This window comes from Pinus tabuliformis, chromosome J (assembly GCF_031772625.1).
Source record: "Pinus tabuliformis cultivar Carrire ecotype Pingquan chromosome J, CPIR1, whole genome shotgun sequence".
In the NCBI taxonomy this organism is placed as follows: Eukaryota; Viridiplantae; Streptophyta; class Pinopsida; order Pinales; family Pinaceae; genus Pinus; species Pinus tabuliformis.
Window position 1 is genome coordinate 248,955,844 of NC_142295.1, and position 20,011 is coordinate 248,975,854.

A 20,011-nucleotide genomic window follows, 5' to 3' on the forward strand; every position below is an offset into this window, starting at 1 on the left:
TTCCCATTTGAGATTTTGTAATCTCTCTTATTAATCACGGACATATAAGATTTGGCATCCAAAATCTAAATGTAAACATGTTGATGCCACTTTATTTTGAGAAAACTAGTAAAAAGGTGAAATATTCGTTGTATCATTTGTCAACTTGGAAAACATTTCTATGAGGAAAAATAATGGTTTATTGTAGTTGCAGTTCATCCTCAAGGTTCAAATTAATGGTGAACTGAAATCACTGTGATAAATTGAAATGTGATACCACACAGATTTTATTGTCTTTCAGAAATGTTGACAGATTCAGAAATGGATTTGTACAATATAAACATGACTTCTTATCTGGGAAAATCATGAACTGAAGGATGCCATTTCTAACATTTTCACTATATGGTAAACAGATCTGTAACTATGAACCCTAGAAATTTGAAACTTAAAGGAACTCACTATGTTAGGATATTCTGACACATAGGAAATAGTTAAGTATAACTTGGTTTAGTGTAGAGTTAGGTAAAGTGTGTTTCTTTACTATGTACTTTTGTAACTTACAATCAGACGATCATGATATGTTCTCAACATGAAGTGATCCGACAGTTCATTCTCTCCTCGGTATTACCGACACTTGATTCATGGCTTAACACCCAATTGATCCATGATCTCTATTTAAAGAGCATGGAGGGTCACTTGTAGGGTAACCGTTCATGAGATAAGCTTATGTAAATTTTCATTTTTTTATTAATAAATTACCTGAAGTGGTCGCGTTGGCTCAGGTCGTGGATTGTTTCCCTCTTTGAGGGTTTTAATGACATCAAGAATACTAGTGTATTGATCTGTGATATATTTGTGAGAATTGTCCTTTGGTGTTCGGTCTGAGGAAATTACCCTATAAATTCCTACATGGTATCAGAGCTATTTGAGGGCCGCATCCATTGGTGATCCAAATCTGAAGCCAGTACAACTGCATCCGACTATCGTTTCCTAGATCTATTGTTTCTCACTGCTTTCGGGCTGAGAGGACTGCTCTATTGTGTTAGGAGCATCTGTTCCAGTGAAGAACCCCTTTCGTTTCACGCGAAAAGGTTTTTGGTAGCCCTAGATACGTCATTTTAAATATCTGGAGGTATATAGTCTTTATCTGCAATTTTAGCTATTCATCTCTTTGTTTATTTCGATTTATTTAGCTCTCTGTTTTTTATTGCTCGATCTATACCTTTCATTTCTGTGTATGCTCTTTTCCCCACATCTCTGTGTGATCTGGGCAAATCAGTAATAGAAAGGAAGGATTTTTCTCATGCGTATGCTCTTTTCTGTCGCGCTTTAGTGTAATCTCGGAAAATCAGAAACATTGAGGAAAATATTTAGTTTCTAGCTAAAGCTAACTTCAAGCTGTAAAGTTTGTTTTTTTTTTATGTCTGTGGTTTTTGTTTTGTAGGCAAAAAGAACTTTTTCAAGTAAGCACGCACCCCAAAGCTTCAGTGACTAAAAAAACAAAAAAAAACCCCTTCTTCTTTTCCAAAAATTACTAACCTTTTAAACTAGCTCACTTGGTCCAAAGTTACTTTATGAGAATAGAGGTCTTGAGTTCAAGTCTTTCTTTTTGTAGAGTTATTTTTTCAAAAAGCACATGTAACTTATGTTTTAAAGTTACCTTATATAAAAGTGTTCTCACCCATTATAAAAAGTGAATCACTTATAATTCTAAAGTCTCTTTATCTTTTATTTAAGTTACAATTTAGTGGGTAGCTCATAAATTACCATTGTAAAAGTGACTTTCACTTATTTATAAAAGTGAGTTACATAAAATATTTTTTGTAAAGTGATCTAATTAGATTAAGTTTGGAGGGGGGGTTTAAATATAACATTATCATTCATTTCTGCACATTCATGCACTTCGTCAATGTCTTCAACAATTTTTCTTCAAAAAGCCATAACTTCTTCATCTGAAAGCCATTTTCATAGCCGTTTTTTTAATCATCCTAATTTTTCGAGATATTTCCATTGGAACATTTAGTTTCAACATCTACAGCTTCAGTTTCTGTTAAAATGGAAAGTCCATGCCAAGTTATTCTTAACAGCACCAACTACTTCCAATGGTGATCCTACATTGTGGATTTACTTAAAAGTAAAGGTCTTTACAGAATAGTCTCAGGCCAAGAAACCAAACCTCAAGATGAAGATAAGGTATCCAAATGGGAAAATAGGCAAGATCAATCACGTGGGTTGATATGGATGTCTATTTCTCCATACCTTAGATTCCATATCACAGAACTTGATACCCCTAATGAAGCAATGAAACAGCTCACTAAAGTTTTTGGAATTAAAAATGAAATTAAAGCCCATCAACTCGAAAATGAGTTGCTTACATTAGACCCCAATAATTTTTCTTCCATTGAAGACTTTTTGTCCAAGTTCAAGACCCTTAGACTTCTCTTAGAAGGTGTTAAGGTCAAGAAAGAAGATGGTAGCCTTATCTATTCCATTCTTACTAAGTTGGGACCAGCCTACTCTGTGTTTGTTTCCACCTTCCATTCTACTAGAGAAGCCTTTATTTCTCAAGGACAAGACTACAATTCCCCCTCTTTTAATGCATTTTGTTATTCTTTAATAAGATAACAAGAAAATATCTTATATCTTGGTCTTCTTAATCTTGGAAACTCTTCTAAGAAAGCCTTAGCCACCTAGCAACAACCAAATTTAAAGAATCCTAAGAAGCAGTATCCTAAAAAGAATGGTCCTAAACCAAATAAGGGTCCTATGCAATTTCAGTCTCAAAATGAAAAATCATTTCAACAAAATGATAAGGCAAAAAAAAACAAAGGGAAGAAGACTGATAGACATTGCCACTTTTGTAATCGAGATGGCCACTTAGAATCCAAATGCTTTAGGAAGATGGAAGCCTTGGAAGCAGCAATGAAGAAGCATAACATCCGTTTGGAGCACTCTTCCACTTCAACTTCATCTTCAGGAATAGCACTTTCTGCATGTGGTTGTCAACCATCTCAGTCTGGTTATGCAGTAAATGTGTCTTCTTCTTCTCATTCTCATGATTAGCTCATTGATTCTGGAGCTTCTTATCACATGGCCAAAAACAAATCCATGTTTTCTTCTTTAAATGATTGTAACACCAAAAATATATATGTTGGTGATGATAGATCTCTTAATGTTGTAGGGACTGGAACCGTTCATCTAGACAATGGTAAATTTAATGATGTATTATGTGTTCCAACCTTATCCTGCAACCTTCTATCTATATATCAGATAACTCATTCAGGTGAAGGTAAAATCGTTGAATTTTCACCTCACGATGTTGTAATTAAGGACCTAAGAGATCCTAGACAGATTTTAGCTACTGGCATTGCTGATGATTCTACAAGGTTGTATAAGTTCAACAACTTTGGGTCATCAAATCTTCCCTCGGTATTTGTTGCTCATAATGATGTAGTGAGCTAACTTTGGCATGAGCGATTTGGTCACTTAAACTATCACCCCCTTTAGAATCTATGTAAAGAAAATATGGTGACATGTCTTCCAATGGTATCTTACAGAGATGGTGTTTATTCCAGATGTGTACTCAGAAAACATCATCGGGATAGTTTTGAAAAACGTGCCTCTTGGCACACCTCAGCCCCTTTACAGCTTGTGCATAGTGATTTATGTGGTCCACTTCCAGTTGTTTCATTCTCTGGCTACAAGTATTTATTAACTTTCATTGATGATTTCTCCAGACGCACTTAGGTATACTTCTTAAAACTCAAGAGTGAAGTATTTAACATGTTCTCAGCCTTTAAAGCCTTTGTTGAAAAACAATCTGGACATCAAATTCTTAAGCTAAGATTTGATAATGGCAGAGAATATGTTAACAACAAATTCATCAATTTTTGCACTGAGAATGGAATTCAAATGCAACATATTGTTCCATATACTCCACAACAAAATGGTGTAGTTGAAAGGAAGAATCACATCTTAAAGGAAATGGCTAATTGTATGCTTCAATCTAAAGGACTTAGTCTTAATTTTTGGGCAGAAGCAATTAACTGTGCAAATTACATAGTAAATCGCACTCCTACTAAGGTTTTAAAGAATATCACTCCAGAAGAAGCATGGAGCTCAATTAAGCCATATGTAAGTCACTTTCGTGTTTTTGGAAGTGAAGCATGGGCCCATATTCCAGATGAGAAACATAAAGCTTTAGAACCTAAGAGTGAAAAAATGTATTTTTGTTGGATATTCTGGAGATGTAAAAGGATATAGACTTATTCCACTTAAGTCCAAAAATGTTATCATTAGAAGAGATGTAAAGTTTGCTGAAAATATATCTCCCTACAAGCCTAGATTGATGGATGTGCCACCTCTCTCTATCCCTTCTACTTCTAAAAATATTTCTTCTTCAGATGATGACAACGAGGATGAAAATCCTCCCCCACCTTCTCAGGATCCTCCTTTAGCTCCTCAGCTTCCAAAATGGGTCCATGCTACTCGGGATGCAGCAGGTGCTCTTGCCGGTGATCCTACAGATCAGCGACGTATGCGTTCGCAGTTCGATAGAGCCTCTTATTTATTGGCTCAAGCTTCAGCGAATTATGATCCTAACACCTTTGCAAAAGCTTCAAGACATTCAGATTAGGATGCAACTATGAATGAAGAATATCATTCATTATTGGGAAATGATACATGGGATCTTGTTCCTCTTCCAAAGGGACAAAAACTTGTTAGATGCAAATGGGTTTACAAAACCAAGTATGGACCAGATGGAAAAGTTTATAAACATAAAGCTCACCTTGTTGCTAAGGGTTTTTCACAAGTTGAAGGCATTGAATATACTAAAACCTTCTCCCCTGTTGCCAAAATGAACTTTATCTGCCTTGTTCTTTCCCTTGTTGCCTCTTTCAAATGGGAATTCCATCAGATGGATGTTAAACCTACCTTCTTGCATTGGGACTTGCATGAAGAAATATATATGGAACAACCTATTGGCTTTATATAAATAGACTCCAACCTTGCATGTTGGCTTAAGAAATCCCTTTATGGTCTCAAGCAAGCCCCTCAAGCTTGGTATGCCAAAATGGATAGCTTTCTTTTAGAAACTGGCTTTTCTAGGTGTCATTCTAACAATATTGTCTACACCAAGAAAGTGAGCAAGTCTCTTATCATTCTTGTTCTTTATGTTGATGATCTTATCCTTACTAGTAGTGATCCCAACCTTATAAACCATGTGAAGTCCAGCCTTAAAAATAAGTTTGAAATGACAGACTTAGGACACTTGCATTATTTTCTTGGTCTTCAAGTCTTGCAATCCAAGGAAGGTATTTCCCTTTCCCAATCCAAGTATGCCTGTGATCTTCTACACCATTTTCACATGGAACACTGTATGCCAACCCCTTGTCCCTTTCAATCTAGAGCCAAACTTTCAGTCACTTGTACTTAACCTGAAGTTGATGCTACCTTATACCGTCAACTTGTAGGAAAACTTTTGTATCTGACCCATACTTGTCCTGACCTTTCCTTTGTTGTTGGCCTTATTGCTCGATTTATGCAAAACCCACATGAAAGTCATTGGACAGTAGCTAAAAGAATACTTCATTATGTTCCAGGTACAGTTTAGTTTGGGATTCATTACAGTGCAAAAGCATCTCCTCTATTGGTTGGTTTCACTAATTCTGATTGGGCTGGTGACCCTGATGATTGGAAGTCTACTGCAGGTTATGTGTTCACTCTTGGTTCTGACCTATTACATGGGCTTGCAAGAAACAAAGTGCCATTTCTCTTTCTTCAGCAGAAGTAGAGTATCGTGGTGCTATAGAAGCTAGTAAGGAAGCCCTGTGGCTTTGTTAGATCCTGTCAAAGTTTGGCTTTCAGCAGCAGCATCCAACTACACTTTGGTCTGATAATCAAAGTGCCATTCAAATATGCAAAGATCCAGTCCAACATCAGCGCAGCAAACACATTGAACTGCACATGCACTTCATCAGAAAACTCATTCATGACCATGTTCTTGAAGTGCAATATTGTTGAACAGATGCTCAAGTTGCAGACATCTTTACAAAGGCTCTCACAGAGGCGAAGTTTACTAAAATTCGATTTATGGTTGGAGTTCAAGAAGTTGTCACTAAGGGGGGATAGGCTCTAATGCCTCCTTCCTTCTCCTATTGTGTCATATTTGTACATCCTTTAATCCTATCCCAAGTTTTTCTTAAGGGGGGATGTTCGGATATTCCAACACATAGGAAATAGTTAAGTATAACTTGGTCTAGTGTAGAGTTACGTAAAGTGTGTTTCTTTAATATGTACTTTTGTAACTTACGACGGTCATGATATGTTCTAGACATGAAGTGACTCGACGGTTCATTCTCTCCCAGGTATTACCGACACTTGATCCGTGGCTTAACACCCGATTGGTCCATGATCTCTATTTCAAGAGCATGGAGGGCCATTTTCATGAGAGAAGCTTATGTAAATTTTCATTCTTTTATTAATAAATTCCCTGAAGTGGCCGCATTGGCTCAGGTCATGGACTGTTTCCCTCTTTGAGGGTTTTAACCACATCAATAATATTGGTTTATTGATCTGTGATCTATTTTTGAGCGGTGTCATTTGGTGTTCTATCTGAGGAACTTACCCTATAAATTCCTACACACTAAACTACTTCTTTATTCTAGATCTAAAAATTCATAAGCTAACTAGAAAGTACTAACAACAAAATAATAGGAATTCGAAGTACTCAAAAAATAGTCAGAAACACCTATTTGTTTTCTTCATTAACTAATGAAAGGGAAAAACAAGCAATACACACATAAAAGAGTGAATATAACAATAGGGACTGTATTCGTTGTTTTTGCAGAGCTTGAAGCTTCTTGAAATAATTTTTCATGAATAACATATTTCCCAAGTAACACCTACATACCAAGGCTATTGCTTTTGGTAGATAGTTTTGTCCTTGTCTTCAAGAATTTAGAACCAATTTCCTTCATGTTGAAGACATTACTCCAATCTAAGTCTATCATAAGCACACAAATTTCACTAGCCAAGATCATGAAAAGGGCATCTAATATGTCAATAGTGGATATTTGAAACTTCCAAAATATCATTTCACCAGGATACTAACATTGTTTTAGCTTGTACGAAAAATAAATTCCTTGAATGCCACAGAATTGGTAGCACCTACCTCTTGCAATCATCAAGACAAAAAATGCTCTCTATCATTTCCTCCATAATACAAGTTCCTGAACTACCACAAGTAGCATGATCTCTTTTATTTGGTTCCTTTCATTTACAGAGAGCCATAGATGTGCATTCAGAATTATAGAGGTATTAGCATTTCATTTTCAAGGGATTGCATTCTAAGATTCTTATAGTTAATTTTACAGATTGTACTTATATGACTAAAATTGGTGTGAATACCTACAACTCTACCCTAATCATAGTATGTAGTGATCTTAACAAGTCAATATGACTGAAATCTTCAGCAACCATCACTGACAGGCTCAATGGAACTAAGTTATTTCCTTGAAGCTGTGTACACTGTTCTTCAGCATCAACCTAAGCATAAATAATTATGAATGTGAGGCCATTGTAGTGGAATTTTTGTAGGATATTAACAACATTATCAAGGGTCTTTCCTAGCATAACCTCCAACAAAACATGCACATCATACTCTCGTTTGTTATAATTGTCATTATGCAATAATGCACGATATGGTGGAGATGTCTTCCTGGGTTTTATTTTATTCTAGTGACAAGAAAATAGCAAGAGACTTAGAAGATGCATTGAATGAAATGGAAATTCTAAAGACGTCATATATATTTCAGTGATAATGAAAACAAAATTCAAGTAAAATTTTAGTCACGTACACTCTAATAACCATGTCCTTCAGAGTCGATATCTTTATTTGACAAAATTTCTACATAAGAAAATACAATCAAAAAAGAATCTATTCATAATTCATCATTATATTTACCATAGATCAAACTCTGATTCTCAACCATGTGTAGTTTTCTGAATTTTTTGTGTCTCTATCAATCCACCACCTTTTCACCATGCTGAGGTTGATCTGATTGTAGAAAACACCCGGTTCATGCAAGTCCCTTTTGACTGTGATATTTTGTCACCTTGGAGACTTTGCAACATTTTTGTCTTCTACTTTTTCTCCTCACATTGCCCTTTTTGTACATGTAATAGCTCACACATGCTTAATTGCTAATTTACCCATAAGGGAAAGCTGATTTATGTTGATATGATTGGGGATGGGGAAGAATTAATCTCGAAGATATCAAACTAGCCATCACTTTTGACCCTACTTGAGAGTACAAACTCATGTTGTACATAATGAGAGGACAACTCTAGAATCATGGCCCTCTTTCCATTATTCCTCTTTCATTGTTGTTTGTTTCCATGACTTTTTTTTCCTTTCCTGATTTCCATTGATTTTCAGTTGGAGAATACTTTGTACATACCCAGTGATTGAATCTATTTACAGTAGTAAACTATGGTTAAAATTTCAACCTTTGAGATGGACCAAGCTCTAGCTAGTGAAGAATAATCTCCTCAAGGTTTTGATGCATGGGAGGGCTCTGTTGGGGCTATAGTTTGCATGTTGAAGGCATAAGAGAAAGAGATATTTCTCTGCCACAGTTTAAACAAACCAAAAAGGGCAAGATCTCCAATGATTTTCCCATTCTTGTCTTTTAGTTACAGATCCTTCAGTAATGATATCAGTAGTTATTTATGTTTACGACTGATATGATGATAATCATTGAGATATTGCATGTATAGCTATTTTTGGGTTCTTACACACTAAGTTTGTTTATGTTATTATCATGTATCTAGAGATTTGATAAGGCCTCTAACATAATAGGAGTTGATGGACAACAACAATTTTAACCATATGCATTAAATATTTATATCTATAAAGTGATTATTTCTTTATATGTGTCTTTCTTTTTCATGTTTAACCAGAAGAAAATTAGAGTTTGAGTTAGTAGGGCTTAATCAACTAAAGTGTGTAAACCTCCCCTCAAAGACTCTATTACTAGTAAAATATATCATATGGAATTGTGAATGCCATCTTCTAGTTTTAAAAATAGCCTTTACTCCCTATGGTGTGGTTGGGATGGTGACTATCCATCCATGGTGATAGCACGGGTCTTGTCTAGTTACAAATTGATTGGCTCTTCTAGAGTAGACTCTGGACTACATTACTTGCATGCATAATCACTCAGTCGAAAGTAAAACATTGGTAAAGTATCCATAGCTTGAACACTCTTTCAAGTTCACCAGATTAGTTCATAGCCATACTATATCCTCTATCAAAAGATGATTCATATGTAGGAAAAATATATTATTAAATCATATGATACAATAATTTTACTAATGCTGACAAGTTATCAAATGGTGTCAATGGGAATGCAAAGTATATGGAGTCAAAACATTAATAGTAATGTGGCAGTGCCATGACATCTCCTTAGTACCAAAGGAAAAGAGATACAGAGAAAAATAGAGATTCGGTAGGAAGGGGTCTGTTGAAGTGTAAACTTAACAAGGAGAGGTACTACATTTTACTGGAAATATGGATTCATTTCCCAGGTTCATAATTGTTTGGGATTGCTATGATGTCAATTACAATAGGTTTTCTAATTGAAACAAAAGACTTGGATTTTCATAATTTGTAGTGTGTGGAAGCCATTTCATGAAACTAAAACGGCATTCTTTATTTAATCATTAATACTGGGTGGCCTACCTCTAGGCGTGAAACTTACATAGCTTGGGGATACCACAACCTAATTTCCCTCCGAATGGTCATTCTAAGATGCTCAAAGCCTCAAGCACATTTTTTTTGTTTTTTCCCTCCTCCCAAGTCTATCCAAGAATGGGTTTAGTTCTTTTCTGGCTAGCTTTACCAATGTCCATCTCATGGAAGATAGCCTTGTTATGTGATGAACTGCCATGGGCAATAGAATTGTAGGCCTCATGGCATCTTTGGGGAGTGGAAATACTCATTTATTTGTAAGAAAATGAATGGTGTGTTATTTAATCTCATACAGCATGATAAAAGTTTATGTTGGTTTTCTAGCTCCCTAATTCATGTGAGCTTGTCCATACAAATACATTTACGAGCCCAAAACCTTAGGAATATTCTTGACTTATTTGAGGTCATCTTATGTACTATGAGCAAGACTCCTCCTGGAGATTCTCCTACATGTTCAACCCAATTGTGATAGCCTTAGCACTTAGAAAAGTTAACCACAATTGTTGACACAACCATAACTGTTAACCACAATTAGTGCCCAAAACCATAATTGTTAACCACAAATGTTGACACAAACTCAACTCCACCACTGAGTCAATTTTATCTAACATTTGACTGATGTTTCATCATGTGTGCCAAAGCTTTCTTTTGAGATGTTTAAAGCATTGGAAAACAACCACAATTGCAATTATGATTGCATTTAAAAGTTTGAATGAATTAATGCTTATGTTCTTATGATAAAATAATGACATAATTAAGTAAATGTATTTTCTCACGGCAAAAGAATATCATGAAATTTATGTAAGGTACCTTGAGCAAGATGATTTCTTAAAGAATGAAAATCTTTGTCATGAATGAAAAAGTGAATTTAAGATACTTGCGATTAAAAATATTATTCTATCATAATAAAATCAGTTGTCAGTGAATAAATTTGTTGAGGTGATCAAAATCAAACTGATGAGTGATAGGAAATACTTTTGCTTGGAAGTGATATTAGAAATTTATCATTGTTGGTTTCTAAGTTATATTATTTCAAATTTTGTATTATTTTAAAAAGTATTCTTAATTAAAAAAGAAATATAAGACATGAAATGTATTTGAGGTTCTTGAATAACTTTCTCAAACGTGTAACTGTATTTCCATATCTATTGATTTGAATGCATTTCTTCCACCAACTGTATTTTCTGTAGTATATTGATATAAAACAATTTTAATTGAAATTTATTCCCATGGGTGGAGGTTTTTCCTAACAGAATGATTTTCTGTACAGACTATGAGCAGAATTAATATGGTTATTGCAACAGATGTCTCTTGCTTTGAAGCAATGACAATGGCACCTCTCGATCCAATTCTGGGTGTTTTAGAATAATTTAAAGCAAATAAGTGAGTTGAAGCTTAATCTTGGTGTTGGAGCTTACAGAACAGAAGATCTTCAACCCTGTGTGCTCAATCTGGTGAAAAAGGCGTTATTGAATTCTTTTTTCTTTTAGCTAATCTGAATTGGATAGTATAAAGGTTTTGAGGTCTTAATCTTAGTTTATAGCATTTTGAGGGCTCTTTTAGATTTATATTATTAAATGGAATCCTTCTTATCATTGCTTCTATTTTGCAGGTAGAGAATTTGATGTTGGAGAAGGGAGACACTGAAGAGTTATGCATGTGGTTTTAGTGAAGGAACTATTTCACCCTTTTCGTGGGAATCGTTTTAAGTTTTTACATATTTGACATTATCTTGTTATGCTTTGTCTACAACACCTCCCTACTGAAGGTTTGACTTCTTTTAATAAGGCTGCTATGGAATTGTTGGTGGGAGCTAACAATAATGCAACCAAGCAAGGATTGTATGTTGTCTCCAAAATACTCTATGAACTACTTATGGGTAGAGTAGGTTGGAGGTAACAAGGTGATATGGGTGGCAGAATAGGGTGAGTTCTTTTTAACTTTTAGGTTGCACAATATTTTCCCTTATGCAGACTATGCTAGGAAAAGGATATTTGTATCTCTGTAGATCACCTAAGAAAAGGTAGCGAAGGTCGTATCATAGATCCCCTTTTTCAGACTAGCATTACAATGCTTATGTCATGTGTGTGTTAGGATGATGATATTTTGTGCTTGTGTATGTGGAATTAAATTTACATAATACCATGTTGACACTTATCTAGGTGGCTATTGTCCAAGGCCTTTCAGGAACTGGTTCTCTTCGCCTCGTTGCTACCTTTATTCAAAGATATTTCCCTGGAGCACAAGTCTTGATTTCTTCTCCAACTTGGGGCAATTATTAGATTTTTTATTCTGAGCTCTAAGTAATGTATTTAGAGTTGTGATACTGAACTCTAAGTTATGTATTTAGAGTTTTCATGCGCATCTTATAATTGAACATTATTAATAATTTATATGTAAACAAATATTTGATCTATTTGAAGCTATTTGATTCTAGTTTGATTTTGATGAAGGAATCACAAGATCAGTTTCAATGATGTTGGGGTTCCATGGTTGGAATACCGATACTATGATCCTAAAACTATAGGACTAGATTTGACACGATGATTGCAAACATCAAGGTAATAAACATTTGTATTCTTAGATATTTTCACAGACAGATGATTGGTAAAGTCACTATTGATTTGTTGCTAGTAAAGGAGACTGATAGTTTCTCAACTTCCTTCAGCCTACACCAAGTGGTTGTTTTGTGCTACTTCATGGTTGTGCTCAAAATCCAACTGTAATTGATCTAACTCCTGAGCAATGGGAGAAGATTGTTGATTTCATTCAGGAAAATAATCGTATTGCTTTCTATGATGTTGCTTATCAGGTTATTAATGATATGGGGGTTATGTTTATAGCCTTTATATTGTGAATCACTCATTGCATATTACTTTGTTTTTTCATTTTCTTACATTTTCCTATATTGGCAAGTCTTATTTTGTTTCTTGAAAATAATTTTTTAGTTTTTACTGATTCTTCATTTTCAGATCTTTATGATTTCATTGCAAGTTCCCTCATAATTTGATTATCAATATGAGAATAATCAGAATATCATCAACCTGTATGATTCCATGATGCAAGAGTCTACCAGGACTTTATATGATTACCAAGATGCAAGAGTCTATCAAGACTATGTACCATACCAAATTGTAGGGCGACATATAAGAAACATTATAAATTTTATTGTTATTGACATGAATTTGATAGTAATCTAGGTTGTCATAACATACTATGACACTAGCCAGTGGAAATAAGGGGTTCATATGGGCTAGATTACTACTAGTCCACCTATGCTCCAACCTTACCCTTTTCATGAAACTAAGGAAGGAGCACTTTCACTTGAGAGAGTATGCAGGTTGCAGGTTTTCTTGGAGATCCCCTTGGAAAGAGTTGTAAATGTCAGCTACATATATGACAATAGATCTTGAAGCAGATCTCTGAACTTCTTGGATCAAGACAGGAGGCCACAAAAGATCTAATGTGTCATGTCCAAAGTTTTCTTCCATTAGGTAAGTGTCTCATGTTCCTAGGATCATTCAGCAAAACATTTGAGGGAGAGATGCCTTCCGGACCCTTTCCTTTGTCCTTTTGTCGTGCCTCATCATCCAGCTTAGCAACCTCGTGTAGGATTCTTGAGTGATTGTAGTTGAAGGATGAATGTGGGTGTCTTTTGCCCACTTTGAAATAGGGAAGATTTCCTTTCCCAAAGACTAACTTCTCAATGTCTTCATTAATATCTTCTTCGTTGTTTGAGCCCAAGGGAACCCTTATTTCTCTAGGGTAACGTATAGTCCCGCAACTTGCAAATCTCTTGCCATGGAAAATGGGGGTAGACCCCACTTCTTCATCACTTTAGCTCTGGCCTCTTCTAGATAAGGATTGGGATGTGCCTGTCCATGAATGTGGGAGGGTGAGTCAAAATCTCATCAGAGGATAATCTCAAACCCATGACCAGCATTAGCCAAGCAACTTCAACCACCAAAAATAGATAAGAAAAGGAAAAAACCAATTGCAGAGAAACAACAAAGGGGTGATATGTTAGCTTGCATGCTGAAAAATAAAAAATAAATCATGTTGTTCTCCATAGATGGGGTCTATTGTTACATGTTATAATTTTATTATTGTTAGGGAGGTAGGTGTGGGGAGGGTATCTTCAACCTTAAAGGATATCAACTAATAATGAGGTGGAAGCCTTGGAATTATACAAAGGTTTCCTAATCTTAAAATATAAAGGGATCCATATAGCTACAATGGTGGGGACCCCTCAATAATTCAAACATCAATATATCAAAATGATTTCGAAGAATTTCAGTCTATATAGGCTAGCACAAATAATTCTAGTAGAGGTTAAATACTTTGAAAAGATTTGAGTTTTTTGATGTCCCATGAAAGCAAAACAAGGTCATGGACAAGTAGACTAACAAGGGAACTAGGTTGTAGATGGGTGTGTGATTCAAATGGGGCCCTACTATCCATCTATCCCCATGAATGCATTTGAATCTTAGGGTGAGCCCTCATTTAAACACACATAAAATCATGTAAAGTTTGACATGATAGCAAGTTAATACACCAATATCACCCCTTGCGGTTCTTCCTCATAAATTTTGCATAGGTGTTTATGACGGCTACAATGGAGGAGTCAAGTGCCACTTGTGGGTTTATTTAGCTAGGAATTAGGATGAGGACTGCATTATGCTCCCTTGATTTGGGCTTTGACCCCCTCCCCAAGTGCAAGCAATGGGTGTGTGGGCTTGTTCGATAGGGAATTGAGACTTTGTTTGACTTATTTTTCTCTACTTTAGACTTTGACCTTTAGCATGAGCAATGGACATATAATTGTGGTTTTTTGTTTGTTCAGATTGTTAGGATTGTGGCAATGGCTCACCACCATTGCAAGAGTGTTTCTTGTGAATTTTTGGAGCATGATAGGGTAAAAAGAGGAGTGAAGCACATGCAAAATAAATAGTGCAGGTGAAGTGTAGTATGATGAATTCCACCATTCTTTGATGGAGTGTTATGATGTTATCCTTCCCACTCAGGTTCTATTCTTGCAAGTGACATGGGAAAACTTTGAGCTTCACAGAATTGGGTTTAGCCTGTGTAACATCCTCATAATGAAGGAAAATTCTAGTGGGTTACTTTGAGAAATGCATTACGTGGAAAAAAAAATGGAAGGAAGAGTATGAGAAGCATTTTCTGAAGAAAAATTGTGTTAGGGACTCTTGTGCAATGGACATAACAATCGCATGTTGGAAATCTGGGATTTTCAAAAAAGTGATGGATTCATTGGGGTCACTACAGGAAGTATTTGGAGTTTAATGTACATCTATGGTCTCTACAACATATGGTTGGAAGAATTGTGGCTCATTTTGATTTACCTCTAGAAATTGTGTCATATCCCCCTCTTGAAGATTCAAGTCCATTTGTGGCTATATCTTTGGTCTTTTGGAGAATTGTAGGGGTATTCAACTTGTTCAAGAACTGGTAATGGTTGAAAGTACATATAAGGTTAGCCTTGTTGCTATAATCAGACAAGAGAGGCACTTGGAGGGCTATTGGAAGTGAGCCAAAGGAGGACAAATAAGAAGATGCCTGTAGTATGCATGGAAACTAGTATTTTTCTTTTCGATTTTTATATATGTAAGGAAATACACCTGTAAGGCCACTAGAGGCTGGATGAAGGAAGATTGAGTATATGGTTCGAGGGACTATAATTTTTCATTTTGGACATTCGGTTATGGCTACCACTTTTCTTTTTTGTATTACAACAATGTTTGGCTTGACTACAACATTTTCTTCTAAAAATATATATTTTATTGCGAAAAATATAATTTGATTACTATTGTGATGCTTGTATGTGTTCTTAGACAACATAGATGTGTCTAGTAGTATTTCATGCAGTAATTAACTAAAATATTGGTCTGAAAGAGCTTATTTCATGATTCAAAATTGAGATTTTACTTGAATTTGCAGGGATTTGCAAGTAGCAGTCTTGATCAGGATGCATCATCTATGAGGTTGTTTGTAGCTTGTGGGATGGAAGTTCTTGTTTCTCAGTCCTACAACAAGAACATTGTTTTTTTATGTAAAACGAATAGGAGATATCAATGTTGTGTGCTTCTCGTTCAATGCGACAACTAGGTATCACTTGTAAATTATGGATTTTTATTTTTCCCATTGGGTGTTTATATTGCTCCTAGATATTTAGCAATTGTTTAAATGGATAATACAGTTGATTCAATTTTAGCCATTTTTAGTTTGGATATTTTTTAGGATGTAAATGAATATGAAAGAAGAAAACCAAGTGGGTATTCAGCATGTTCAAAATCTGGTAATGGCTGAAAGTACATATAAGACCAACCTTGTTGCTACAATCGGGCAAGAGAGGCACTTGGAGGGATGTTGGAAGTGATCCAAAGGAGAAGCAACAATCATATGCATGTAGTATGCATGGAAACTAGTATTTTTATTTTCCAGTTTATATATGTAAGGAAATGCACTTGTAAGGCCACTAGAGGTTGGATCAAGGAAGATTGACCATATGGTTCAAGGGACTATAATTTTTCATTTTGGGCATTCAGCTATGGATACCACTTTTCCTTTTTCTATTACTAAGATGTTTGGCTTGACTGCGACATTTTCTTATAAAAAATATATTTTATTGTGAAAAAATATAATTTGATTACTATTGTGATGCTTTTATGTGTTCTTATCCAACTTAGATTTTTCTAGTAGTATTTCATGGAGTAATGAACTAAATATTGGTCTAAAAGAGCTTATTTCCATGATTCAAATTTGAGATGTTACTTGAATTTGTAGGGATTCTCAAGTGGTAGTCTTGATCAGGATGCATCATCTGTGAGGTTGTTTGTAGCTCATGGGATGGAATTTTCTATTACCCATTCCTAAAACAAGAAATTGGGTTTATATGCATAACAAATAGGAGCTATCAATGTTGTGTGCTCCTCGTTAGATGCAGAAACTAGGTATCACTAGTAAATTGGGGTGCTATCCTCTCAGGAAAATATGGTGTTATAAAGGTGACAAAATCAGGACATATTCCTGCTTGCATCATCTACCTAAACAATTTGAGAACCCTGTGGAGTACTGAAGAAGGTATGTTTTATTGATTATTTTGTCATCTTTTCTTTAAAAACTCATAATCCCCTTGCATCATGAACTAGGTAAATAAGAAGAAATTATGACAAAATCAATGAGATTTGTATGTAACGCAGAATAACTAATAATAACCATTTTCTTATGTAGAAAAAGGGAAAAACGAAAGATTGTCGTCCCAAGGAAAAAGACAGGGCAGAGTTAACTGTTGTCCCTATGGCAAGAAACCATATGCAGACAAGGCAATCCAAACTGAAGCGTATCAGCCAAGGAAAGGAAAAGGAGATATCGAATCGGCGCAAGAGAACAAAGGGATAACTGGAATTAACAGTTTGGCGAATCCCTCAGGATCCTTTGATCCTAAGGGAACGCAATCTTAACTATTTTTGCATCATTGATATCTCTGCTCGTCTTTTATAAAAAGGGGTAGCACTGCTAGCCCAGGGGACGGTTGTTGTTACTCTTATGTAATTTCTCTTTATGTTTAAAACTTTGATCATCGACTCTCGTTGAGAAGTGATCCACTGTAAATTTGTTTCGATGCTTTAATATAAATCTGGTTGTTGTTCCATCTTTGATACTGGAATAATCTCAAGTGGTGTAACCCTGGAGGCTAAGGGCCCAGCCCTAGTGGAACACTTGCTCTTGTACCATTATCTTTAATTCGTGTGTGGTTTTCATTATCAGCTTTGATCAGTAACATGTGTGTTTTGTTATTTTATATCACAGCTCTGTTATATTTACAATATCGTTCTATGTAACGGGAATGTCGTATTGTTCATTCTGACTTTATAACACATTGTTGTTCCTTTAAATCATTGATGTAACATTACTGTTCTTTACAGAATACTATTGTTGTTCAATTACAGAGTAATCGGACTATAATATTCTTAAGTTGGTATTATTGTATTCATCTATGGTTTATACTTAATTACGATTTTTGTTCAATTGACATTGTTGTTCCATTATGAATTCGATCGTTATCCTTTATAACTAAGATTAATAGTTGTGGTATCAGAGTCATATTACTGTTTCTCTCAATATCAAGGTGTGTTGTGTGTGTTATTTATTTCGGTTTACTGTACATTCACAATTGGCTCTAAGCGCTGTTCTATATTTCATTGCTAATTATTTCCATTTGCTGTACGATTTGTTCTTAGAGTAAGGATTTCTCTCTGATTTCTGTAGGATACGATTGCTGCCTTTATTTCCTTAGAGTAAGGTTTTTCTGTTTATCAAGACTAGTTGTTGTTCCATTTCCTAGTTGTTGTTTCAATTATAGTTGTTGTTCCATTTCCTATTATTTGCATTACCATTGCCTTGAACGATCTGAAACTGTAGTGAGCATTGACATTCGTTGTCTAGTTACCAGGTTGATGATCTATTCCTTGATTGTCTTCAATTACATCAGTTTACAGAGGGATGAGTTATTGTTACTATACCCTTGACTGATAATTTACTTAGTCTTCTGAATGTATGATTTAAGTCTTAAAGTGCTTTGCTGTAAGTAGATCTTATTTCAAGCATCCGTTTACTTTTGTATTTTGCGCATTGTACTACTAGCATTACTCTAACAAATGACTGCTTCAAACTAAGTACACTCTTTGAAATAACAAATTGTTCCTGGATTGACAAGTTAATGTGAGGTAATTAGAGGTGAAAAAGACCCTTTTTACGGCTCGACATTTTGGCGTCGTTGCCGGGGAAGAGTGTATCCATTTGTTTCTTTTCTAGAGTAGTGTGAGAACCTGTTAGGAAAGAACTGGGTTTTAAAAACGAAAGGTAAGAACCTGCATGTGGAGTATGTAATAGCCCTGCTCCCCTACCCGCTTTCCTACAGATTTGTTGCTATTTTGTTTGGGTAGAACTTAGTAGTTGATTTGAGTGCATGACTAAGCAGAAAAAGCCTGAAAATAATCCTAAACCTCTACCCAAGCCCGATAAAGCTAAGGGGCCGGTGACCCTTGGCCGATCGACCTTTATAGACAAAATCCTTAAAAAAGCAGAATCTCAGCCTTTAGTAGGACCTAGAAAATTTGCTTCTAGACAACCTACTAGTTCCCTTCAGGCCACAGGATCACCATCTGTAGCCTTTGTTGAGGTGCATAGTCAAACCGAAGAGCAAGATTTTCAAGAAATTGAAAATTCTAGCCCAAAATCATTGCAAGAAGGGAACCTTAGCAATCTTTGTGAAGGAAGAGGAGAAACAGGAGAAGTTGAAGAACCAAAATCTCCTCTTGGGGTAATACAGCCATTAAGCAGCCCAGATAAGGGAAGTGCTGCAAAAATCATTTATAACGAAGTTGAAGAAATTCAAGAACCTGAACCCTCCCAGACATTAGACACTCTCATCATCCCAGATAAAGGAAGTGTTGTTAAGGCCATTCCCGTTAGAGCCATTCCCCCTCGACAACCTAGGAATACCCTCCTAGACATCCCAGAAGGTTATTGGCATATATTTGACCAAATGGCCCAGAACCAGCCAAACACCCAAACCTCTACACTGCAATACCCCATTGTGGATACTGCAGCTAATGCACCTATGAAAGAAATTCCTCTCCAGCATATCCCTACATTCCATGGCCTTACATCAAAAGATCCAGATGCATTTTTATTCGAATTTGACGTGCTGTGTAGAGGATATGACTATACCACCGACCCCCAGAAACTGAAATTATTTCCCTCCACATTAAAAGGGGCTGCTCTAAGATGGTTTATGGGATTAGGTGGTGGTGTTATAAATAACTGGGACCAAATGAAAGAGTCTTTTCTAAAAAAATATCAAGACTATTGCAGGTCTAGAGAGTTAAAAGATGAAATATTTCAGATGGTAGCTAGACCAAATGAAACATTAGAAGAATATGTAGAACATTTCCAGTACAATCTTCAAAGATCTCCTTATGCATCATTACCCTTCCCTGATAATGTAATAAAAACAGCATTAATTATGGGAATGAAGGAACAATGGATTGAAATAGTAAACATTATGGGGAAAGGAGATATTTATCAGGAAAATTTTGCTGACATTATTGATTTATGTATCAGGAGCTCAAGAGGTAGCACAAGACTAAAACTAGCAGAACATGATCGGTTTGCAAGAGATAACAAAACTTCAGCTAGAGGAGTAACTTGTGTAGAAATTGCAAATTTATTAGAAAAATTTAAAACTGACATATT

At 35.6% G+C, this 20,011-nt stretch overlaps 1 pseudogene; it reads left to right on the forward strand.

Annotated features, from left to right (window-relative positions):
* The window catches only part of LOC149226699 (aspartate aminotransferase, chloroplastic-like), a 67,688-nt pseudogene extending 50,974 nt beyond the window's left edge, over window positions 1–16,714 (forward strand).
* The last annotated feature ends 3,297 nt before the right edge of the window (window positions 16,715–20,011 follow it).